We start from the raw sequence: 26330 nt of genomic DNA on the forward strand, positions 1-26330 counted from the left end.
TGTGCTCAGCAGCCATGTCAGTCCCAAACAGAGGAGTCAGAAATATCTCAAGGAAGGCTAAAATATAAAAACTTGCCTGTCTGAAAAGCTTATGAGGAATTGTCCTCCTTTAGCAAAGTCACCACCTTTGATTTTTCTTGCATTGCCCCGAGCTGGGGGTCTGCTGTGCTTTGAGCAGGGGCAGACACAGCTTCAGGGAGAACTGGAGGAGAGGAAGGTCTTTCTCTAAGTGGCCCCTTGCAGTCAGCACCTTGTTTCTGTTCCAGGGAGGGCAGTGAGAGATGAGCATCCAGAGCGGTTCCTCCTGTATATTCTGGAACAGCACAGTTCAATTTGGCAATATTGAAGGGAAACAAAATCAGTTGTAAAGATTTGTGTGGGGAAACCACTGTTATCTCCAGAGAACACTGTTCAAAAGAAAAATAAGCACAACACTGGAAGATTTTAAAGTATATAGGGGGGTGGTGGGAGGAGATTTGCTTTATTTTCTTGAACTCTGTCAGGCTCAGTGCTGTGACCATTTCCCTGGGATTTAACTTGTTAAATAAATCCTCACTTTGGTGGGTGTTTGGTGGTTTTTTACATGGTGTTTGTGGTTAGGTTTTTGGGGATTTTGTAGGAAATTTTTGATGGAGCTTTTGTGTTTTGGTTTTTTTCAAGGGGGATGTGTTCTTTGGCTTGTTTTGTTAAAGGAAAAAAAACCCCACAATTCATTTTGCCTCTGGGGAAATTCAGACATAGTAGTAGGGAAAGCACTGTGACATTAATCCTGTATTTATTCTATTTATTATTCATATAGAAGAAAGAAATGTAATTTCTGCTTTTAGTGCTTTTTCCCTACTCCAGGTGTACAGTTCCTGCCTCTGTAATGAAAAGTTAGACAGAAGAATCTCTGGGAAGGGTGGTTGCAAAATCCCTGTGGTTACTGAATGTTGAAATGCAAGAGGGAGGAGAACATCATAAGGCCTGTTATAAATATATCATCCTACCTGAAAATAAGACAAATTAATTGTAAATCAAAAGAGAGAACATAGATCCTTGCCTAGGTTGCCTGGCATACAGAATATACCTTTGAGGATGGAAAGGTCATTGTAAAAGCACTTTCAAAACAGAAGGGCATGGTTTCTGTGTCTCTGGTGTTAACTCCACTATTAAAAAACACAAACAAAAAAGTTCTTTTAAATTATGTTCTGTTTAGGTTGTTTTCATTATTACAGTGTCCCAATTGCCTCCAGCTGTTCATTAAGGAATGCAAATAGTGTGCAACTTGTTGTTTGTTCTTTTGACCCTGCTCATATAAAGCCTCTGAAAAAGGATGGCAAGGAACTGATTCTGTTCAGTTTTGCATTTTCACCAACAGGATTGCATCCCTTTCATCCAGTCTCTGATGCCTGTACAGAATTCTAGGAGTCAAGGGACCTCCAAGGGCCATTAGAGACAGAATTACAAAGAGCCCAGCTGAGTGTGCAATTACTACAAAGCCTTTTTTCTTAAACTGGTTAACTTGAAGACATTTGGTGTGGGTATAATTAAAGTAGAATGGGAGGCAATACAATTATTTTTTCCTGGTTTTAGAAAGAGAGGTCTGATGAGAGATTGCTTTTGTCCAGTAAGATCTACTTTAGTTCCTTTCTTTAGTGAAGGAGCAGAGGATGGTGCTACAATTAAATCAAAGACATTAAAAGGGCAAATCCCACCTTTTTTTTAAGGAGGAAAAATGCATATTGGATATGATGGTGCAATACAGTAGAATAATTTTCAAAGACAATTAATGTAAGTACTGTTGTTGGAGAGAGGTGAATGATGAAGGTTGAAAATTATGGTTGAGAATATGCAATCTGGAGCAAGGCAGTGCTGAAAGAACATTAAAGTGGCCTGTCGATATGGCCTGATTTCTACCATGACTTTATGTTATTTCTGTAACTTCTTTTTGGCAGAAAGTAAGATTGTGCAAAGTGGTGATGATACAAGCAGCATGTTGGATGATATATGAAAATGAATACACTAAGAAATCTTCAAATCAAATGCAGTTGTGTCCAGGAGGAAACAATTTGCATCAGAAGTGTTCTGTAGCTTGCTGCACAGGCTTGGCAGCCCACACTCCCTCTGCTCTGTGTTATCTCATTAACATCGTTATTTGGGAGCCAGAGTCAAACACTTATATTGGGTAATAGTTATGACTACTTGACACAATGTCAGTAAATGCATTTTTTTAATGTAATTAGAATTTTGACAGGAAAGAGAGGAAGAGGCAGAAAATGAGAAATTAGTTATTTCCTGTACCTCTGTCATTGCACACATTAAGCTTCACTGTTGCATTTTGCATGATCTCATGGCAGCCCCTTCACAGAAGCCTGATCACTGTCAGATTTAAAGACAGGATGAACCAAACAAGGGATGATGAGTTAGAAATGTTGTTGGTTAGACCTTTTACATTTTCTAAATCACAAGAGGTCTGAGACAGAATGCTGTATTTCTGATCTTGCTGGAGATTTGGGTTTGTAAAAATAGAAATTTTAAATAAAACTTCCCTAAATTTTCAGGAACAAATTTGCACTCATTAGCCTGGACTCTCTATAGAATAACAGTGAAACTTTATTATCAAAGACAAATGAGTGGAAGTTAATTCTTATACAGGTTTGGGGTCATAATAAAATAAAGTTTGTGTTCTCGTGGGTTTTTCCTTCATCTTTCATAAAAAAGAGGTTATTTTCTCCTTTAAAAGAAAGATTCATTATTAAAGTCTTTAATATGGAGCTCAGATTTCATAGGTCAATGATCCCTGCATACAGGCAGACATCTGCTACCAGACCTCCATCTGGGACAGATACTGGTGAGGCTAATGTCACTAGGATAAAAATAAAAGAAAAAAAATCTAGTTTTTCCTGTGTCATCTTGGAAGGAGCCATTCATTTAGAAGTTGCATGTCTGCTTATAAGAATCAAATAATAAATAAGGTTTTCAGCTAAGTACATTTATTCAGCAGTACTCATGGCACTATCTAAATCTTCTCATAGGGTTTTTAAAAAATCAGATAAATTTATTAATTTTTCTCTTGTTGGTCTTTCATATCTTAATCTTTGCATAATTCGATGAATTGTTATGCTCAATTTAGATTATTATACAATTGTAATTCCAAGTGAAATCAGAATTCCCAAGGGAGAAGTGTAAGTGTGTGGGAAGAAGAGTCCTTACCCTGACGTGTTTATTTTATAGTTGATCAGAAGTGGGCAAGGAAATGGAAACACACAGAGGTGATGTTACTGAACAAGGGTCACAGAACAATTAAGTGGCACTGCAGAGATTTTCTCAGCAAGATTTCCTGCGATGATCCGTTCATGTGAGGCTGAACTCAGCAGTCTGGGATCTCTCCCTCTGCTTTAGGTAGAGATCTGATAAAACAAAATACTGACTCAGATTCAGTAACAGTGAATTCTCTCTCTTGGTTTCTCTATTCCTCCATTTTTCTTTTTCTTTGTAAGAGTCACATATTGCTTCCAGATATAAAATTGCTCCAATCATCTTTTAAGGTCCAAAGTAATTACGACAGGTTACTTCTAATTCTTGATTGGCATCTCTTAAGATTTGAATTAATAATTGCCTTGTGATACCACTGCCACCTTAGTTTTCTACTAAGATCACTGAAATTGTTATAAAAGCCTCCCCTGTTCTTTCCTCCCAGGCTTTTGGCAAAGGTTATACCAAATCACAAGAAATATTATGATACACTTTTTTGTGTGGTCCTTCCCCAAGATTGAATTAAAAAAAAAAAAATCTGCTTAATTTGTGTACTTCATTGAAAGTTAAACCTGAATTTTGATAGCAAGTACTTAGGTCAATATTGCATCTTGCTAATGATCTCTGTGCTCAAGTGTGTGTTTTGTTCTTTGGGCTAATGCTGCAATCAATATGTGTGAACTTGTCCATTATCTATTTGTACTTTGTTAGTCAAACTTAAATGCTGGGTTCTCTCCGATAATCTAAACAGAACTCAGTAACCCTGCACTGTTCAGTAATCTCCTTTCCCTAACTCATGTCACTCTCTTTTAATCAGATAGTCTGATTCACCCTCTTCCTCTGACATTTCAAATCCCTGGCAGCATGTTATGTTTAGACAGTGTCATGGCATTTTCTGCAGATGACGATAGAAACGTGTGGGTTTTTTGGTGTCTCACGTTAACAGATGTGTATGGCTAGATAGTAATCAGGTTAATTAGAATGAAGTGAAATAAATCTCAGCTTGAAAGGATCATATTCCACTGGAGCTGCTGTTGTGGCAGATACGGCAGGTGAAGCTTGGGTTGAAAAGTCCCTGAAACGTGGGTTGTGCCGACCTAAAGCACAGCATTTCATCTCCCAGCTGACAGCAGCCCAGGCTTCAATCTACAAAACCAAGCTGCTTTTCTGGTTAGTCATAGCTCTTCGTACACTGGGGAAAAAAATCATGCTTAAGACTGCACTGACTCAATGCAGAAAGTTTTGTTTGGAATTGCCCCTTCATGTAGTGATTTCTCCAAACATATTGATCTAAATCCATCAAACCTTAACAGTATGGATGCAACTAATCAGGTGATGAGTACAGATTTCTCCTACTTAAGAAAGTAATGCGATATTGGAATGCATTATTCCCTGAATTCTCACAGCCTGTTCTCCCAAAATAATGTTTACCAAAAAATGAGGGGAAAATTTCAGTAGGTGTAGTGTCTCTTTCTAAAGACTAAAAATTGCCCATATCAAAGTCACTTGTTCAAAGATTAAGCCTGTACTGATGAAAAAGACTTGAGGGAAAAAAATCAATTTTATTTTTTCAACGTTCTTGCAAGATTTGCCAGTAAAATTTTTGTGGTTGATAATATTAATGGTATGAAATATATGGGGAAAAGAATAAAATTAAGAAATGTACACATTTTGAAGGAATGTACACATTTTGAAAAAGTGTACAAGTATATAAAATGAGCCAGGTTGGATGTTTGATGAAACATCAAGCATATGGTGACAATTTCTGCCACTAGTTATTTTATAAAACAGGGAACTGCAGAGAAGCATCTGTTACCACAGTTTTCAAACAGAGGGACTGTGAATATCTTTTGATGTATCCTGTATTAGAACAGCCCTCTCCAAAGGGTCACTCTGGTACTCCCAAAAGTACTCTGTGGAACTTTTTGTGTAGATTTCACTTTGCACACCATGAATCGTGCTTTTTAAATAAGTAGTCTCTCCTCTGGGCATGGAGGTTATGGAACAATTCTGTGTAACTGCTGTAAGATGTAATATATGTATATTTATATATATATAGTCAGTGTTTGGTTGAGACTGCTCTGTGAAAGAAACAGTAGCTACTGCATGCTCAAATCAATGGCAACTTATTTTTACAGATGTTGCCAGAGGTGTTTATATGTGTGTGTGTGCATGGTAAAGGAAAATATATGTTGTGACTGGAAATGGCTATCTACTGCACCACTGTTATCAAGGCATCAGAAAGCCTCTCTGATTTCTCTTACAAAGCTCCATCTTTTTGTCTCTTCATTATGTGCCTAAGCATTACCTATTTTTTTTTAATTCATTGCTTTCAGTTAGAAAGTGAAGCAAATTAGCAGGTATTTGCACCATAGGTTGAACAAAGCATCTGCACAGCTCTATGGAAACCCCTCAACAAAAATACTGAACCTTCCTAGCATTGCACTAACATAAGTGCACCATCCAACAGACATAACTGACAGCTCTATAATTTTACTTTCCAGCATAATGTTCTTGGAACCTCATAAAATCTTAAAAATGAATTTTTGCTAACAAATCTACAATGCTATATGTAGTTCTGTTCTCCTCATTTGCCAGTGAAAATTTCCTTTTGAGGTCTATTTAAAAGTAGATGGAAAGAGGGTCAAATATAATCTAATCTTGATAAATGTCACCAAAAAAATAGGAAACATGTAATTATAAATGAAATACATATATTTCATGCTGTACTTTGAAAGTCTTGTTGTCTCAGGATCAGTGATGTGAAAGTCACTGGAAAATGTGTTGGGGAGTGATTCTTATACTGATAGAAGTGTATGAAAACCCACTAATCTTTCATAATAGTGGCATAAGGGGGGAATAATTGTCTGTGTCTTGTCATATGGGAATACCTTATAATCTAACCAGAAATCAAACATAATCATATTAATCTATAGGAGATGTTTATAAGCTGTCAGGAATTAAGTCAGAGGAGAATAATACTACTTCATAAATCAGTAAATGAGATCAGTTAAATAAAGTGCTGAGATTTTCTTAAGGGCACATGGACTGTACTGTGCTCTTTCTTGGCTTGCACCTTCTCTTTTTTTAATCCTCCTTTTAGGATTTTTCTTCTGCTGGTTGAATGTTTAGAAGGAGGAATATATAAAGTGTAGAATTTATGAGAGCTTCTGACATTTATCGTATTTTTGATTAACACTTTTATTAGTCTTGTCAGAAAAATAATTCATTATTTCAGCTTTTCTTTGTAGTTCTCTAAAAAGCTGCCATGATCATCAAATAGATCAGGGCATGCAATAAAAGCCATACTGCCAGTAGTAGAACATACTGTCATATAACCATTAAGACTGTTCTAAGAGCCAAAATGTTGGAACTAAAAGTATTTTTAATGACTTCAAATTGCTTGAAGTGCTTTCTCAGAGCTGAAGGGTGCTGATTTATTTATCTAGTGTACTTACCTAAATTAATTTGGAGAGAACAACTTCGGTTTTAATCCTCTTACAAGTGTAATTTATGGTAATATTTTTCTGTGGCATATTATATAATGTCTGAAGGAAAGAGTTAAATAGGACTGGGCTGAGCATTGTCATTAAATAAGAAAATGTGAACACACTGTCCAAAAAAGCATTAAGCAGTGCATCTTACCTGGATTACAGTAATAATTTTCAGATGTGACCTTGCAGGAAATGCAAATGTCAGTGCTATCTTCTCTCAATCTACTTTTAATTAGTGTTTTAGCACAGCAAGCCAGTAACTCAAGTACACAAGCAGCTGTTTCAAGTAGTTGTGTATCATATCCAGGTGAATTAATTTATTGTTACAACTTCCTTTTTCTTTAGCACACTTACTGAGAGGAAGATTTTCTGATTTTGGAAAGAGATCTCTTTTAATTTCTCCACTTTCTGTTCTAACATGTCCCAGGCCAATGAAACCTTCCAGTTCTTGTGTCACTCACAACTGAAGGTTATTATGGCAGGCTGTGCCTGATTTATTTCCCTACTTAAATGTGTCAGCATTATGCAATCTCTGCCAAAACAGCAGGACCTGAGAACCTGGTTCTGACTGCAGAAACCTGAGCAATGCCACGGAACTCTGGAAGCACGTGGAGCTTTTTCCTTTCTGTGAGCAAGTTGTGACAGGAGTTACTTCGGCCTCCTGGTTTTCTTTATTGGTAAAGTTGAGGGTTTTTTAGATCAAGGAGGATAAAGGGCTGATATATTAAAAAGCCTCTCCCTAGTAGGGAAGTAGTGGTCATTTTTCCTGCAACAGACCTAGTCTCCCAGAGAAATCTGAGACAAGATGCTTAAGAGGTTGGAGATATATATCCTGTTTACATAAAATTTAGCTTGCCAGCATGTTAATCACATACTCTGTAGAAATAGAGATTTCCCAGAAAAGCCATATATTTTACTAAACTAACCAATGTATTTCTGAAATAAAACACCAGGCCAGCTTTCAGGGAAAAAAGACCTCTCAAAGTCTGAAAAAAGAAATTACAGTTTCCTGGTTTAAATGCAGGTTGTAAACAAGTTTGATTAGTATAACATAAATGGTTAGTTTTGGTGAAATTGGCTCCTATGAGCAGAAATGAAGACTAGGTAAGGAATGAGCAGTTTGATGTTCTTGGCTGGTTAGCAGCACCACTGCCTCTCAATATTTTCAGTCCCCTGCATCAGGCTCTATCATTTACACCTTTTACCTCTGCACTTTTACTGGTGCCCCCCAACTGCTTGAAGAATGACTCTGGGAAATGAATTGAGGAAGTATTGTACTCTAAAAAATACATCCATTTGCTTTTTTCTTTTCTTTTTCTGGGTTATTTTTGAGGTCAATCATTGCAGCAGTGCAGCTTTCAGGGTGAATGGCTGTGCTGGGAAATCTAGCAGGGCTGTGTGCTGTGATACAGAGATGACAAAGGAAGAACCAATCCCCAGCCCTAGAGGTGACCAGTCAGTGCACAGGGAGTTTTAAAGGAGGTGCTGTGCTCTAAAGCTGATATCTTAACACCATCTTTCCTTCCATATGAAATAATTTCAGTGATTTTTACACTAAAGTACCACCAGCAGAAATGGGGTGCCATAGCACATGCTGCAGAGAGGAATAGATCCTTTAGCCTCCAATCTAGAATTCAACACTGTCATTAAAATAGATTTTCAAAAGTATCCAAGGCCCTTAGGGCCTGAATATGTTTGGCAGGGAAGAAAGGAACTGGAACTCAGGTGCAATAGAGCAAAAGTGTCTGTTGGAAAAAATTGAATTAGTTTGAGTTAATGGCCTTTCTCCCATACTATTTGAAGTATTCAGTGTATCTGCAGCTCAGTATAAGAGCTTTTTCATTGAAGACAATAAGCTAAAAGGCACTATAAATTATGAGAAGTTTTACTGATGCACAACATGATTGTTTGTATCCACTTGAGGAGAAGAAAATAAAAGGAAGGTAATTGTCCTAATACATGGAAAGCAACAGCAAATCTGGAAAGCAGTCCTTCAGCACTCAGCCCTTTTTATAGTAACTCATATTATGTGTAGGCAATATGATGGAATAGATGTTAAACCTCTACAAGAAAACTTGTTCTTAAGACAATTCTATTTGTTGCTTTGGGTTTCTAGTCAGTGATTTAGAGGTTGTTGTTTTTTTCTGATTTAAGGTCATAGTTAACAAAACTTGGATGGTGGCTAGCCCAAACCTTTGTTCTTTGTTGTGATCTCTATGAGTGATCTTTAATTCCCCCTTTTCTTCCTTGTTTCTGTGAACTCTGCTCTGGTGGCTGCCTGGAAGGGTGGCAGTCCCTAGGCTGAGTTTCCACAGGAGTTCAGCACAGACCCTTTGCTGTTGCAGGAATCAGCAGATGGAGGTGCCAACACCAGGGTTGGGGATAGGCTTCTGTTTCCTTGGGACAAAAAAACCCCAAGCCCCTGGAGCTGAAGAACAGGAACACAAGCTGGCAGCTTTTTCTGGGCAGGAGAAGTGCTCAGAAGCCAGCGCTGCTTCAGTGGCAAGTGCAGGGGGTTTGCCTCGCACCTCCCTCACTGTCCCTTGCCAGTAATTTTGCTCCTCAGAGGAAATGAGGAGCAAAATGCTCCTCGGAGGAAATGAGGAGCAAAATGCTCCTCGGAGGAAATGAGGAGTGCTTTCTCTGCAGCACCTCAGCTTTCCCCTTCCCAGGGTGTGAGATGTGACACTGAGGGCACAGTTCAGCCTCTGAAGGCAGAGCACAGCAAACATCTCTTGCTGTGTAACTTTGAACTCCTCTCATGACACAAGTGTCTTGTTTGGAGTATAGAAGCAGGTATGAGAGCAAAGCAACCTAAATATTTACTGTTTAATCAAAGGGAATGTTATCTGTAATAAACAATTTAATCTATCATAAAATTCTATCTTTTATGGCATTTCTTTTACCTTGGCATTGCTTTTCAGTTAGAGGCTCCCATCCATTAATTTGCCTGAGGGAAGAAGGGACTCAATTCCTTCAAAGGATACAAACTGATATGTTTGCAAGTATTCTCTGTAATGTACATATTCATAGATGAAATTCATCAATATTTCTTAACTTTCTCCTGCATTTATAGCAATACTTGTTCCCAACTTTTAACGTTGCCATAAGCTTTTTATATATTTAATTCCATTCAGAATTTAAAAAATATTTGACACAGCTGTTGAACCCATTATTGTCCTCATTTCCAAAAAAATCACTTTAATAATAGCCTGCTCACTTTTAAGAAAAGGCCCACTTTAAAGGAATAGGCTTGTTATAACCTAGGTTTATGTGCATTTTTCCCAGCACGCTACCTACTGACTTAACATTCAATACCAACTGCAACTATAATTATCTTGTAAGATCTTCAGATACCAGGAACACTTAAAAGTTTCTCACACGAGTGAATTTTGAGCTTTACTAATTACTGTACCTTGTCAACAAAATCAGTAGTGCACCTTCTTGTTTTATTAATTGCAGGGAAATAATTTGCAATAGGGGTAAAGGAGAATAAAAGAGAATTACCAAGCTAGTGGCTCTTGCACAACAGTAACATAACTTTGGTATGTTTTGGAGTTCACTCCTTCAAAAGAAATGGTCAAGAGCTGTTTTGGTTTTTTATTTTTATTTTTTTTTTTAAATTCTGAGATTTTGTGAAAAAATTCTTAAAGGAAAGATATGTCTTAATGCATAAATTTTGTAGAATGATTGACGAAGTTGAAACTTCATTTCAAAAATCACTAGGGTTTGTTTAACTCTGTATTTTTAGTATCCAGAGTTACTGAACCAGACTTTACTTAATTAATAACTATAGGATGTGAGGCAGTTCCAGTGCTGCTTTTTCTATTAACTTGCAATTTCCTCTAGGAAATGAATAAACTGGGGGTTGTGGGGGAGGGGGGAGGCATGGCTGCTGAGAATAAATGTGGCACCACCGTGCATTGCCAAATTCATTTGAACGAGTTAAAACCCAGGGTTATAAATTGAGTAAGTTCAATTCTGTAGCTCATGGAACACATTTTGTAGGAAGAACAAAAGCAGAATTTCCAAGATGAATAAGGACTGAGATTAGAAAAGCCAAGAGATCATTTGTAAATGTTCATTAAAAGAGTACTCCCATATTAAAATTCACTTGGTAGTTTATCACTTTCAAAGCCACATGTACATACAATGTTGAGACATGTTTCAAATATAATTTACTTTTTTCCAATGTAAATCCTATTGTTTTTATTGAATTTGTATTTTGTCACTGAAAGCAGCATCTGGAATGCTCCAGCTGATAACAACTTTGTAAGGCTTGGGCTAGGCAAGAGTTACCTTTGTTTGGAACTGAAAATCTACCAGGGAAGTGTAAAACTGCTGAAGCCTGTGGCTATTTCCTGAAAGTTGTGTTAGATCTGGAAGGACTGACCCTTTCCAAACATTTTCCACATGGCTGAAGAAGGACAGTACTAATACTTGGTGGTGTTTAATGAATAACTTAGTTATAGTTTTATCCATTAAATTCAGGATACTGATTTTTTATTCTGTGTTTTAAATGCTCTGATTTCAGTAGGCTATAACTTATTTATAGGGAGGTTTTGTAGTTAAGTTGTTCAATTGATTGTAGGGACTCTTAATTGAAATATCTTGTTTTCAATTGTTATCCATTAAGAAAATCACTGAACCAGCAATGTTATGTATTTAAACACCTCAAACACTGTAAAATTTTCTGGTGTTTTCCAATTAAATATTTCAGGGCATACATATCTTCCTAATGTTGGTAATTTTCAGTATATTTGAATAGAAAAGAACCATACTTCTGTTCCTGTATAAACACCTATTGAATGTGTACAGTGAGTTTTTCACAAGTACTCTGTATTGTCTGTATTTATAGTGCACATTCAGTAAATATGATTGTTGAAACCAAAGGAATTAGGCAGCTATCAGAAATAAGACTTTATACTAATCTCATGTTTGCTGCAGTAGTTAATTGAATGCTAGTGCAGTTCTGTTCTGAAAACTTCTACCTACAAAATAAGAGTTTTTATTATCTACATGTAAACACAGGGCAATAAGAACCTTCCATGGTATAATCCACATGTCAGTCTCAGTTTAGTTTCTCATTTAACTTGTGCTCTTTGAGGAATTATCCCTGCTCCCCATTTTTTGTTATTAGACACTTATGGCCAGTGCCTGGGTTTGTAACATTATAGTTTCATCAGTATGTGGTACCACTTTAACACATTTATCTTTTGTGTAATTTAAGCTATGTATAAGTATCTAGTCATGCACCTGAAATCATTCCTTGTTCTTGATTAACATGTGCTCGTGAGTTCATCTGAGTGTGTCTTGTTATTAAGCTTCTTTATTAAACTCACCTTTTAATTTCCTGAGTTAATTAAAGATTTCTGTTATTTTTACAGTCTCCCTGGTTGTGTGATGGCAAGTGTAGTATGTTTTACTCATTTGGTTTCTTGTAATTTATCATGCTGTCAACGGAGCTGTTGAACTTTTACTTTGTGTTTAGGTATTAGTAATGAGTGAATGAAACAAATGATGTTATAATAGCTAACATGTATTTGTAAATGATAATAAAGTGCTATCTTTATTTCAAGCTGACATAGACATTGAAAGAAAAGTGACATTCCATCATTTTGCTCTTTGTCAAGAATATGGTATAATAGTGTTGGTTTAAATTTAATTTTCCTTAGTTCTAAAGACCTAACTTCATTTTTTTTTACATCTGTTCTTCTTGTAATAGGTAATTACATCTATTTTCTTTTTCATCATATTCCTGTGTTCTGCTTTTCTTATGGACTAGTGGAAGAACACCCCTTATTCCCACATTTTTGAGCTGTGTGATGCAGCTTCTAAAAATTTTGGATATTTCGAATTTTTAGAGAAATCGTTGTAACCAAATACAGAGAAAAAAACATATAATATGTTAGCCTTAATTCTTCAAAATAAAAAAAATATTTAAGCATGTAAAAAATCTTTCCCTAATAATTATGTGCTGCAGAGATGTTGATGGTGAAGGCATTGGATGCCTGTGTGCACTGTAAATTATAGAACCTTTGTACAAAAACCCAAGGTACTAAAAATGCATGCTGAAATCCCTCTTATTTATCAAATGAAACCCAGACAGGAAAAATGTGAATTTTTGATGCAAATTATAAAATCTGAGAATTTTACTAATTTCTGGTTTTCAGCATAATCTTGTGCCATGTGCTCTGGGATGACCCTGCTTGAGCAGGACCTCACTGTGGTCCCTTCCAACCTGGCCCAATCTGTGATTATGCAGTTCAATTAACAGAAAGTGGCTTTATATTCAAAGATTTAAAAAAGAACACACAAACTTTTCTGAGGGGAAGAATTTCATGTTTCTAAATTACTTCTTAAATGTATAATGCATTTAGAGTGGGTAATATTGTGATGTCAGTTCTATGCCTTCTTCAGCAGGACTTGCATAATCTGTGACATTCAGGAATAATGTGGCCTTCCTAAAGTGATATTCATTGAATGTTTTCATCTTTTCTATCTGTGTGAGCAGGAGTTTGGGAGGACTTGCATTACTCACAAATGAGCAATATATGAGTTATAGATCACACCAAACAATCATCAATAAGATCACGTTGCCATATATTTTGCATATAGTATGTGTTTAACAGCAGAAAAAAAGGAAATTGGAGATTGTGGTATGGGTTTACTTCTTGTATTCTTAGGTTGTAAAGCTAATACCTACATTTGTTTCAGCCTAAATATAAAGGCCCAAAGCAAGTGTTCTGTATCTTAGTGGAATGCTGTGAATTTCCCAAGTTAATTTATCCAACCTTTTAATTTCCAGCTCCTAGGACCATTAGGAAGGAGGCCCAAAAGTGCTCACTGGTGCTAAGTGAAATAACAAGTGTATATACCATGAGCTTTTAGATAGGCTCCAGATCTTTAAAACTGAGATGTGTCTTGACATTTAGAGCTGGGAAAAAACTGTTACAAAACATATTTAGATATTAAAATTAGTCTATGTCTCCCAAAGAGAAGGTGTTTTTTGTCCTGCAAGTGTGGAACAGGTGAACAGAGGTGCAATGGATTATATCTGACACAACAGCTGTGATGATGGTCTGTGTGGGATACAGGGGAGTGTTAATTTAATCATCTGCATGCACATGGTAATGGGAAGGAAAGACATGATAGATGCAATATTGAAGAGCTCTGGTAACATGTTTTTAGATGATTTGATGAGTTTACTTTCAGAAGAATCTGGAAAATTGCAAAGACAAGATGTCTCGTGTTACACAATCTGTTGCTATCAATGTGAAATGGATGTGCTATAACAAATCTCGATCTTGAGGGAGATCACTGAGAGAAACAGAACTGCAGAAAAAGGTTAGATCTCTGATTTGTGCCTCTGCTTTCTCCCTTCATAAATTTTTGTTTTCAACCTTTGGTGATTAGCAAGTTCATTTTATGTCTTTATTTTCTTTTCAACTCCTAATGATCCTTCTGAGCTCCTAAACACTACATAATAGGGACCTAATTACATACAAGTGCTGTTCAGAAAACAGCTCTATCAATTGGAGAATTAAAGATAAAATAAAGTTCTTTGAACATGAGAGTCACAATGATCCCTTGCTGAAATGTTGGTGGAAAGCACAAAACAGTACCATTGAAATATTAGTACTAAGTCAAAATGAGTATCTGCCTCTAAAGTCACGTGTGCCAAGTGATGTGGATTCTGTCATGCTTCCTGCTCTTAGGACATGCTGTGGAAAAGCAGAGACTTCCCTGTGTTTTGTGCAAATGGTTCAGTATTTGTGGTCATCACACAAAAATCTTTTTAGGTGTGGATTAGCAGCAATGTAGGTAATACCTGTAATTTATAGTAAGGTACTGGAGAGAAGAGGGAAGGATGAGAAATAGATATGATGGCAGGACTGGAAGTGCCTCAGAGTAGCTGTAATCCCTTCCATGTGATTGAGTGGCACCCTTGATGTGCTTCTGTGTGGTAAAAATGAATAATGCCTCCTGACACACGTCTGTGAGTTATCTGCTTGTAAGAACAGAGAAGATGGTTTCCTTTTGTACTAGAAATTGCTCCTAAGCATGGACAATAACAGTGTCTGTCTCTGTCACAGCTGTGAGCAGCCCATAAGAAAAGAGCTACAGGGTGTGCATCAAGTCTTTGTGAGCAGATGTGGTCCTTAGGAGCATGCTGGGAATGGGATAGATATAAATATAGAGTGCTTTAGGTGTGTAATACCAAATATGTTATAAGAAAAAAAGACACCCTTATTGCACATGAAGTATCCACGTGCTCCCTAGGAGGTTGTGAGAGACCAGATTTATTAGGGTGCTTAGTTACCCTTCCTGAAGCTGTTGAGAAGCTCCTGTGATCACTGCAGAGTGTGCCAAGTGCTACAGTGTAAAGTCAGGGAGATGTGAGCTTTGAAAACACTCTTAAAGGAGACTAATATTGATTAAAAAATAAAAAAATATGAAAGGATTTTCTATTGACAATTGGTGTTCTGGAAGACCAGGATCTTGGGAAATGCATAGAATAATGTGCCTTTCTTTCTGGAGGGAAAAAAAAAAAACCCTATTTTTTATCTGCAGAAGTAATTTTATTTTTAAAGACTGGCTCTCCTGACTTTCATCATAGGAAATGTACAGTCTTCTCTGTCCTGGCTTCTTACAGCTCTGGAATACACAACTCTTAGTGCTGCTAAAACACCTGACACCTCCTGGGAGCAACAGACACCTGCAATTTTTAAAGCTTTCTCATAATAACAGTGACTCAATTAGAGAGAATCCAGTGATCTGCAATCTAGACTGTGAGTCACTTGTCTTTTTCCAATTACTTTCTGTATACTGAGAGGAGTCAAATATTTACAGCAGAGCTGAGAGGTAGCAGGAGGCCTTCACCAGCTTTTGCTACCTCACAAGAAATGCCTGAGCCCTGTTATTGAGCAAGGGTTTGTTTACAGATGGTTAATTAGGGACCTAACTGAATCTTTTAGAAGGACAGATGCAAGTTGATTAACATCTATATAATCTACATGAGTAGCCTTTAATAAGAAGGCTCTTGCAAGAAAAAAATAAAGTGATATATCCAATTAAAATCTTCAGCTTGCTCAGCAGTTCACAGAAAATTAGGAAACTCTAATGAACAAAACCAGGCAAGCTGGAGAAAAATTATAACTGTACAAAGAGGCCTTTCATGTGAACATTAAAAAAATGTTTTAAATATATAAAGAGAATATAAAAATAAACCTCAGTATTAGAAAGATTGAATGGGTGAAATGTTAATGGTCCAAATTAAGTCTGTCATTATGTGTATGTTCAGATACTTCTCATCACTAAAGATTGCCCAAAGATAATTTTTTCTCAAATGTAGAAAAATATTAATCTATGTTTTAAATTACATTACTTATGGTAAATTCATAGATGTTTGAATAAGGACAAAACCAATTGGAATGTGAAGGGCAAAGATTGCTTGAGCAAAGACTGTTAGCTGATAAACAGACCAAAAAAGATAGTGTTTGGAATTGCAAATTTCTACACTAGGTGATTCTGCAAAAACAAGGACTTTACAACAATCAGAACTGGAAGTCATCCAGAAATGTCACAGCAGAAAATCAGGGACGAGGAAACTGGAGGGAGTAGAAACCATTCTGGCAATTTATGATCAAAGAGGACTAAAAGACATCTATTAAATTCTTAAATATATTGATGGTTCTAGAACCTTTTAGTGCAACTCATTTCAATAGACATTTGGGGAATTATGAGAAATTGCTCTGTCTGGGACTGAGGAGGTTTTCAAGAAGATTTTTCATTCAAGGTCTTTGACGTAGCTTTTATTATGCTTAAATTTTTCCTCCAACATCATATTCCAGAGATTTCTGATAGCACAGTAAGAAATAATGACAGGTTTTTGTGAAGGTAGCCTACTGCATGTATGTATAATTCCATGTGCTTGGGGAAGGTCATCTTAAGTCCATGTGGCCTTAAATTGAGCTTACTCAGGCTGGGAAGTAGGGGGCAGTTGGATTTCTTGCATGGCTGTTGTGATCCCTTGAGTGCCCCATCCAGAGGATTTGGCTTTGGCCACGTTAGGTCCAGGCATCCATAATTCCTCCTCTATGGAGAAAGCACACCCTACTTCACAGACATGAAATCTTTGAAGATGTTTTGGGTATCCATAGAGAGCTGCCAGGGAAAAGACAGCTTGTGTGTTCTCACCTTCCTGTAACCACAGCACTCAGCTACAGCACTCCCCTCTCTGGGCATTGGTCCACCAGGACATGTGCCATGACTTTATTGCATTCTCTGTATTCTGTCCCACACAGTCACTTCCAAATTGTAGCTCTATCTTCATAAAACATGCCTGCTTTGTCTGTGACCTTTTTCCAGAGTGTCTTATGCCACACATCTCTCACGCTTAAAATCTTTTATAAATATCTTTAATTTTATTATTATCTTCAGCACACCATTGCAAGAGAACAAATCACCACAACTAAAACTCTTTAGCTGGCTCTTTAGTTGTGCTCTTTTGCTTAATGCTTTCCTGCTCTGGTGTGTTATAATAGATGCCAGTGGCACACAAAGTCCCATACTTCTGTATATTCTTATGGAAATCTAATTGTGCTCTGATTGCATCGCTGTATTTTAAAACAGATTTGTTTTACAATAATGAAAAGCAGGAATCCTTAATGTTACCTGAGTCAAGGCCAAGTTTTAAATTAAATTGTAAGCTCTGGATGGAACTGGTATTAGGGGAAAAATGCAATTGTCACACATCTCAAAGATAACTGAGAAGTTTCTGAAAGATTTGGGTAAAATTGTCCTATTTGAACAGAAAAACAGAATGAAAAGTTAAAGGAGACTATGAGCACATGGCAGTAAGTTGAGGATGAAAATGGCTTTGTAATTTTACTTGTAATAATCAGAAGTTGTGACCACACCTGTCTTGAACATACCTATATTTTGAGATATTAGTATCATTTTATCCTTTATAAAGACTTCTCTGTAAAAAGAGACAGAAAGACCTCAGACAAAGAATATTCACAGTGTCCACATGGTACATTCTGTAATAAAATTCCTTCTAATTTCCTTGCTTGTCCTTAAGTACAGTTTTCCTTTCCCTGTGTTATAAGAAGCCAGCTGCCACTCCTGAACCTCTGCTTGCAGTTTGCCCTGTTCCCCGTCTCTGGGAGCTGGATTGTAGCAAGGAGAGAGGTGGTTAAAATACCAAGCCAGGTGTGGGACTCCACCTGCCCCTTCCCACTGGCACAGGCCATGGTGCTTCCAGGCCACCCAGCAGTGACATCTGTGTCCTCTCCCTGGGGATGCACTGGGAGCCAGGGGTCCTGCAGTGCTGAAGCCCCACTGTCCTCACTGGAACTGGCATCCAGACTTTCACTCCTCCAGTAGATTGACAAAGAGAGCAGCAGGTCTGGGACTCGTGGTTATGACATGACAGGCCACTGAGAGATGCCTTCTGGCTGACTCACGGGCCTCACAAAGTCTACTAAGAATGAAGAATGGTTTAATTGCTAAAGAGGCTGGGGCTGGCATTTAGTAACCACTGCTGGTTTTGTGCTGCTGATCTAACCACAGGAATTAGCAGTGGGTTCCTGTTTTTCACTGTTGCTGAACAGGGAAACACTGATTTGAGTGGCTGCCCACAGGAGGGGGGAAATGAAAGAGACAGGAGTTTAGTGCTGAATGGGTACAGTGTGTGTCATTTTATGGATGGCTGGTACTGTCATACAGTCTCTTCTTAGACCTACAGAAACCCTGTCTTGTGGTTACTACTGAAAGCAAATAACCAGAAAGAAAATGTGCACAGTTGAAAAGTTACCGTGGGATGCAGCCTTAATGCAGAGCGCTGTAGTTACAGCCCAGGGTAATAAAGAAGGGTTTGTTTGGAATATTTTACAAAGCTTGGTTTCCATAGTAACAATCATCATGAAAACTTTCAGCTTCAGAAATAACATCTGCTTGGTGACTGATCTCAAATCTCAACCCTTGCTGAAGTAAATAAGTTCCTGATCCTTCTGCTTATTGTTAGCCAGTGGCATTTGATACAGAGGATTTATTTTCATAGGACTGGGAAAGGTGTTGGGAAGGGGGAAGAGGAATCAGAAAATAATGGTAAAATGTGTTATCTGCCTTTTTATCCTTTAGTCACTACTAAAATAAATCAGAGTTTACATAGAGACCCAAAGTAAACGTGTTATACTGTTCTGTTGACTGATATACAGGACAAACATTTCTCTGCTTTAGTCTTGTCAATGATTTAAGGTTTATGCATAAACTTAGGGGAAGAGAAATCATTTGGTTAGATATGAAAAATGTATGGGCAGAGTACAAATCTTAACAGAATGCAGGGCTCTAAGGGAAACTTCAATGAAAAATTCACAAATTTGTGAATTTTCAAGGAAACTTTCAAAAAAGTGGTCAGTCTGCTGTGAAAATGGTATTTCTTTTGAAGATAAGATGCTAAAATTTTGCAATGTCAAATTTAAACTGAGAACAGTTTCTGAAGAAAAATAAATACTTTCCTGCAATAAGTATTGGGACTATAGAATTTAATGTGAATCATGATTTTTGGTGGTGGTGACTGAGTACCGCCTTAATGAAAAGAATAATAAATATATGACATAACTGGAAGTTCTGCTGTGCCATAGGAAATATGACTGGAGCAGGAGGGTGAGTTTAGCTGGGCTGTATTTCCATAGCTCTCATTTTCAGTTAGCAATGCTCAAGAGTGTAAGCAAGCTTGGAATATGGTAACAAAAAAAACCCCAAACAAACAACAACAAAATAAAAAAAAAAAAACCCCAAAAAACCAAACCAACCAACAAAACAACCCCTACAAAAGCCCCCCCAAAAGACCCACTTACTTCCCATGTAAGTGGGATTCAGCAAATACTTTATACTGTAGATATGTACTGAATTAGTAAAAATTATACAGGTTTTGTAATATTTTAAAGGAGTATTTTTTTCTTTTTTTAATAGTAAAAAAAATCTGTCTCTTTAAAAAAAAATATTCCATCAGATATGTTGAGCTAAAGTGAGTAACAAGAATAAGTAGTTTCATTCATGCAAGTAATCATGTTTGCTTTAGCGCAAAGTTTATCCAAGCACTAATTCTCATGTGTCTAATTATTTGTCAGATTAGATCTTGTAGCTTCCATTTTTTGGTGCACTTTTAGTGATATTCTGAATATGAGCACAGTGAGTACTAACAATCTTGATGGGGAGCATCTTAGAAAGCAACATTAAGTGGTAATACTTGAGCTTGAGTTTATTTACAGGATTTTTCAAGGACAGTATTAATAAATTAATAACATAGTGTCAGATTTGCAGCTGGTGTAAATCAAAATAGTTCTGCTGGTACTCGTGCTGTGCTGATTTAAGCAGCTGATATTTAGGATTTGAATTAATTCATAAGATTAGAATGAAAAACTACTCAGTTATGTTTTCAAATTGGTGAATGGTCAGAGCAGGTGATGGAGGTCCTCAAGAGAGGAAAGTGAGACACATCTTGCAACACCTTAGACAAGGTCTGGTTTGAGCTTTCACACTCCTGCCAACCTTCCCTCTCCCTTTTCCCCTGCTGGCAGCAGCCACTGCCAAAGCAGTTTAACACATGCTGCTGCTACCACCATATCACACAGCAAAATCAGGCTGCCTTTTGCTGCCTTCTCGTTCCCTTTCCTTGGATAACAGAAATCTTTTATTTCTCATTGCTCTTCCAGCTGCTGGAGCAGCTACAATTGGATCCACAATGTCCACGTGCAGTAACTGGGATGAAAACTTCTACAGACTTCCAAATCTTAAACAGGGATCATTTGTTTCAGAATGGTTTTGGCTCTGGTGTACACACTTTACAGCTGTCCTTGGGCCATGGCAAGGACACTGAAAATAAAAGCTATGTCATGTTTTCAGACATTTGTTCATGTCCTCCCTACATTCCCTCGTCTGTGATCTGTGTAAGTTAAGTCATGATAGAAAGTAATTTGTTATTCTGGTGCCATTAAGATTTTTTTCTGGCATTAAGAATATTGCCAGGTCTGCACTTCAATCCCTTCTGCTGACAGCTAGTTTTCACAATGTCTTGATTTAGTTCTCTTTTTTATTATTACAATTCCAGGTAGAAATGTTTTAATTTATCATTCACTAGGCATCCTGCATGTGGCCAGGAGGTTAAAAAAGAACTTGAAAAGGCATTGCTGAGGAAAAGTTCACTAACACTGTATTTTGGATGACATACAGGGTACTATATTTTCTTTCCAATTTTGCAAGAAATGCAAAATACAGCATAATCCTTTTAGGACATTTGCCTTGCCTAACCCTCACGTCTGGCATTGATCTCCTAAATGATGATCAAACCTTATCTTTTATGACTCTGGGGTGATGCAGAGCTGCAGGAATAAGATCTGTGCAGTCACAAAAGGTAACTGTTGGCCAGAGCTTCTGCCTTCTGTCTGAGTTTCATCACAATGACAGATTGAAACTTTATGAACCCCCCTGAGCAAAGGGCTGCCCTTCTGGGCTCCTCATGGACATTTCAAAAGCCTGCAGCTGGTTTGGTTTGCTTGTTCCCAGTGAAAGAAACCTGTACTGTGCTCACACTTAGCCCTGCCTATTACCACAGCCACGCTGTCAGCCTGCAAGTGAGGCAGAGTTTAAATTGTGCCTTGTACTTTATCTTTCCCAACCCTGGAAAGTTAGTAGTGGCTCTGGGGGGACCGTGTCCTCTTCTGCAGGCAGTCTAGGGTAAGATTAACCCATTGTGACACATGGGAGAGACTCTCTGCTCTGAAGTGATCAGCCCAAGCTCAAACAGTGATGGACTGTCAGTTATTCGTCCCCAGGGAAATGAGTTTTCATAGATAAGTCTTTAAGGCTGAATTGTAAAGGAATAATAGAATTCTCCACTTCTCATTTCTAATCCTTGGAGATCCAGCAGATATGCCCATCTGGGAAACAAATGCCCATTAGCATCACTTCACTGCACAGCACCACTTTGACTTACAGGATGGCAGTCAGAAGAATTTACAGGAAGGTACCTGGGGATACATGATTCCTGGTATATGCCACAGACACAGAGTCTCAGGTGCATTTCCCAACAGGATCTACCTGGATGCTGCCAAGATAAATTTCTTTTCACAAACTGGACGCTGTCACTGCCAGCCTTTAATCAGACTCATAGGCTTAATAGGGGAATATTCTGGAAGCTCTAGGGGATATCTCTGGCAGTAATCCAGTCCAACTACTGCACACACCATCCGCTCTAAGTTATGTTCAATATTTTCCATATTAACCTGGAATTACCCTCATTAATGGGCAAGATGTAATAGTAAAGTAAAACCAAGTTTATTTAACAGTAGGAAGACACAGGGAACTGCATACATGGGCACACACATAATGAAATGCAATCAATGTTCCTTGCAGCCACCTGATGTTTTAACTTGTCATGTTTAACAATGTCTTGTGCTTTGTTCAGCCTCTCTTGACAATCAAGAAAATTCCAGGGTGGTGCACACTGATATCACAGTTCAGGAAAAGCAACCTCTAGGCAGTAGGACAAAAACTGAATAGCAAACCTGGTAAGGAGCTCTTTCTGGAAACCCCATTGAAAACAAATGCATCTTGCAGGTGTTTCTCATAGCTTGGTCTTAGTAAATCAGTTTTTATCAGAATGTCAATTCATAATTCTCTTGCTAATGAAATGCCACATGACATAATATTAGGTTTTGAAATGAAGTCCTTTACTAGATTAACTGAGAGTAACTTTGCTGTAAATAAACATAGTTTTTATATTAAAAATATGACTCTTCTGAGCATAAACACTTTAAGACTAATATATAAATTTCAGATCAGTACAGAACTAACAACCATATTCTACTCAGGAAAGACTGCATGAAAGAATGCAGTCTATCATTGTTAGAGCTGAGATAGAGAAGCAAGACAATAAATCGAAGGATAACAATGCAGTTTGTGCACTGGGGCCATAATAACAGCTTGGTAATCATAATGTATTCTATTTATTGTTCATTTCCACTGCTTTTCTTATGGAAAATAATGTTCCAGTATAGTCTGAGATTTCCATTTCCATTTTGAAACAAGGAAATTAATGATTTGTGTTCTGCAAAAACAGTGGGGCAGAATTACAATGGAAAGATAATTTGCTGTTAAAAAAGTAATGAGAAATGTTAGTGTGATTTTGGTTGGGTTGTATTTAATTATCAATAAAAATTAGACATGCTAGAAGTTTTCAGGTAAAACTTGTTCATTCTGAAGGGCCAGTAGGGTTGGTAGAGTCCTCCCAGTGAATTGGTGAAGCTGGATGACTCAGTCACTCGGTCACAGAAGCAAGGTGGTTGCCTCAAGTCTCTTCCAGTTTAGGTAGAAGAATTATGAGATACAGCAAAAAGTTCACCAGCTTTTGCTGCTGTTGGTAATGTGGTTATGTACCTCCAATAGGTTAGTGAGACCTCATTAGCCAAAACTAGAAATCACTTAGAAAACCTCAGGCAACAGAAGGTGCAGTGCAGAAACTCAAAGTGCTGAGGACACTTGGGCTCTGGGCCATTCTTGCAGGTTGAAATGAGGTGAAGCTTTGCACTCACTAATTGCAAGAGAGGAACTTTATGTGATGTATTAAATGAAAGTCTTCAGTAAATGCTCAGGATTTCTGTAAAACCCTGGAGTCTTATGAAGAACTGGTGTTTCCTCTACCAGCCACAAGCAATGTTCAGTACCCCAGTCCTGTTTATTTATTTATTCTGTCTCTGTGTTTCCTGAAGTATATTTCTCCCTTACACAAATGATGTTTTATGAAAGCTTTTTTTTTTTTTTTGGTTGCGCTATCATTAAAGCTCATTACTCATTGAATAAATCTGTGGAGAAAATTGTGAAAACTTGTGGGTGGGTGGGAAGCTCATACTCTAAAGTTTGTTAATGAGCATTAGTTCATTAGTTCACCCAACACTTGGAATAGTAATGTGGTGTAGAACTGACAGTCTACAGAACCAGCAGTGCTGACAGCAGGCTTTGTTCCTGGCCTTGCCTCAGCTCCAGCACTCTGGAAGTGTCAGGTTCTCCTTGGGGCAGCAGCAGGTGCTGTGAAAGTGGTGGGATTTTGCTGGGAGGAGCAGACAGTGCTGCTTCTTTCCTCTGACATTACTGCTGGGTTTGATTCTCTTGGTAAATGACCGTGGAAACAATCAGGTGGAGGCAGGATGGAGGTTGTCTGCCATGGGAGTCTGCCATCTCCTTCTCCTGGAAGGATGGCTGCACAAGGGACAGTTGGAGTTTCTTCAGGAAAATGGCCCAGAAAGCCCCAGCCAAATGACATTAGTGGAATTCTGTGATTTTGAGAGGGCGAATTTTCCTTTTTTTTTTTTTTCTTAGCATGCTGAGAAGTCTGCCTTTACTGCCCTGAAAATGGTCAAAACAAACACTTCATCTTTAATTATAGGTCAGAGAGTTTCACCTCAAAGCTGCATTTAGTAAAAGCAGAACAGGGTAACCAGGGTTCATCCTCTTACCATAAAAAACAGAGTTAATCTCTGCTTTCAACTCTGTTTTAAAAGAAAGTGGCCGCAACTGCAATGTAAAACCTAATTTGATAGGGATGTTTTGGGAACAGCTATTTTGATTGAGCTCTACATCCAGGGCAGCTGCAGGAGTGCCAGAGCAGGCATTGAAGAGACCAAAATGTGCCTGGTAGGTAGACAACTTTCAAATCTTGAGAAAGTTTTGATACTAATAGTAAGACTAACAGATTCTTGAGGCTTTTGAATTTGCACGTAGGCAACTTAATTTGACCAAAATCCAAATGCATTTTGGAATTTGAGACTTGTGTATCCCAAATAAATCATGCAACTCAGAAAATAACAAAAGAATTTAGAAAAAGCATCAGAAGTTGAGAGCAAATGAATACTTGTAATTTAACAGTCTGAATGTTTTGTTTCCTCCTTTTCTGCATCTCTTACCTCTTCAGAGGACACAGTCTTTTTTTTATGTTTTTCTTTTTTTTTTTCCTCTCTCAAGTCTTGCACATTAAAAATCCAGAAAAGTGGCTGTTTACATTCTGAGTCTGGTCCTAATCCTCTTGCAACAACAGATTTGATTGTTTATTTGCCAAGGTATCTAGCTTAGTTTGTGTGGAATTCACCAGATTAATGCTGTTTTAATAATATGATTAAAAACTAAGTTTAAATTGGCATAATTAATTAATACAATAAGAAGTATAAGAAGATGGTTTTTAAGAACTGAAGTTTTATTTATAATGAATTCTTGTAAGTACTACCAAGACCATTTTAGTTAGGAAACATTACAGTGATTAATGCATAGCTGTTTGCATTTTAATACTTGATTTATATGTCAGATCTGTATTTGTGCACACTGTCAAACTTTATTCTGTTCTTGTCAAAATACTTATTGCTTCTGACAGGTGTAACATGCTCACATTAATCCTTAATTCCTTGATTCAATTTTCTAATTGCTTTTTTGGCATGAGTTTGCAGCCATTTAGTCTTATGTGAAGTATTTGTCTTATGGTATAATAATGCACTTTTAAAAATTGGATGCATCTAACTTAGACTGCTGAAGAAAATATATAGAGGGATATTACTTGTACTGAAAATCAAAAGTTTTATAGCACTTCTGAGAGGTACAACTTCTTGGAATACAGATAGACCAAAACTCTATACTTTTCATCTTCCCATATTCACAATATTAAATATTTTCATTGGTTCAAATTGGTAATGAAGTGTAAGTGTATTTTGCCCAATGAGATGCTGAATACTTAGAGCGATCCATGAACATACCCTTAGTCACTGTTCTCCTGCTCTTCTCACCTCTTCAGGTTCTTCTTCTCTCATATCACTGCTTGCCACTTCTGAAATTGATTAGAATTTGAGATTGGACACTGGACAAGTTCACACAGCACCATTAAAATCCTACTGCTCTCTTGCCCATCCCACCCACCAAGGGGGACAAAATCCACTGCCCAGCTTCTCCTAGCTCTGTACTCCTAAAGCTGATCAGCTCTTTTATTCCCAAATGGACAAATACAATAATGCAAGATTTGCAGGGGTTTTCAATACTTAAATAAACATCCTTCACCTCTTTTGCTGCTTTCTTTTCTAAAGCATGAATATGGCATACACTGCCATATGTTTTTCTGCCAGCAGTGGTAATATTGTCATCTGTCCTGTGAAGGAAAAGAAATTATTCGGCCCAAATCTATTTCTTACTGAAACAGATCCAAAAGACTCTTCCCAAAGCTTGGTATTTTCTCATAAACTCACCAGGCAGCTGAACTTTGGCTTTTTAGGACTTCCAGGAAAATACTGTGAGAATGTAAAATATTTTCTCTAATAAAAATTTAGGAACATGTGAAGATGACTCCTGATACTTCCTTTCTGTGAATAAATGCATGAATATATACTTAAATTGTGCATAAAGCTTTATCTATTTTTTTATTACCTGATTTAATCTCTATCCTCTCCACTTATTTCTTCTTTCTATATCCTCTGGGTTACTCTTTTTTCTCTATCAATATTAATTATATATGCTCTTTAATCCTTTTGTTCCTTCATACTTCTTTGACACTTTCTT

At 37.4% G+C, this 26330-nt stretch overlaps 1 protein-coding gene and 1 long non-coding RNA gene across 3 annotated transcripts in view; both read left to right on the forward strand.

Annotated features, from left to right (window-relative positions):
* Nucleotides 1-26330, forward strand: part of ATRNL1 (attractin like 1) — a 431225-nt gene that overhangs the window by 350901 nt on the left and 53994 nt on the right. The window lies entirely within an intron of this gene.
* Nucleotides 21216-25948, forward strand: LOC135305891 (uncharacterized). Its single transcript, XR_010366880.1, has 3 exons — nucleotides 21216-21476; nucleotides 22207-22309; nucleotides 24338-25948. It is a non-coding gene; the product is annotated as an uncharacterized LOC135305891 (long non-coding RNA).

This window comes from Passer domesticus, chromosome 8 (genome assembly GCF_036417665.1).
Source record: "Passer domesticus isolate bPasDom1 chromosome 8, bPasDom1.hap1, whole genome shotgun sequence".
NCBI classification, from domain to species: domain Eukaryota; kingdom Metazoa; phylum Chordata; class Aves; order Passeriformes; family Passeridae; genus Passer; species Passer domesticus.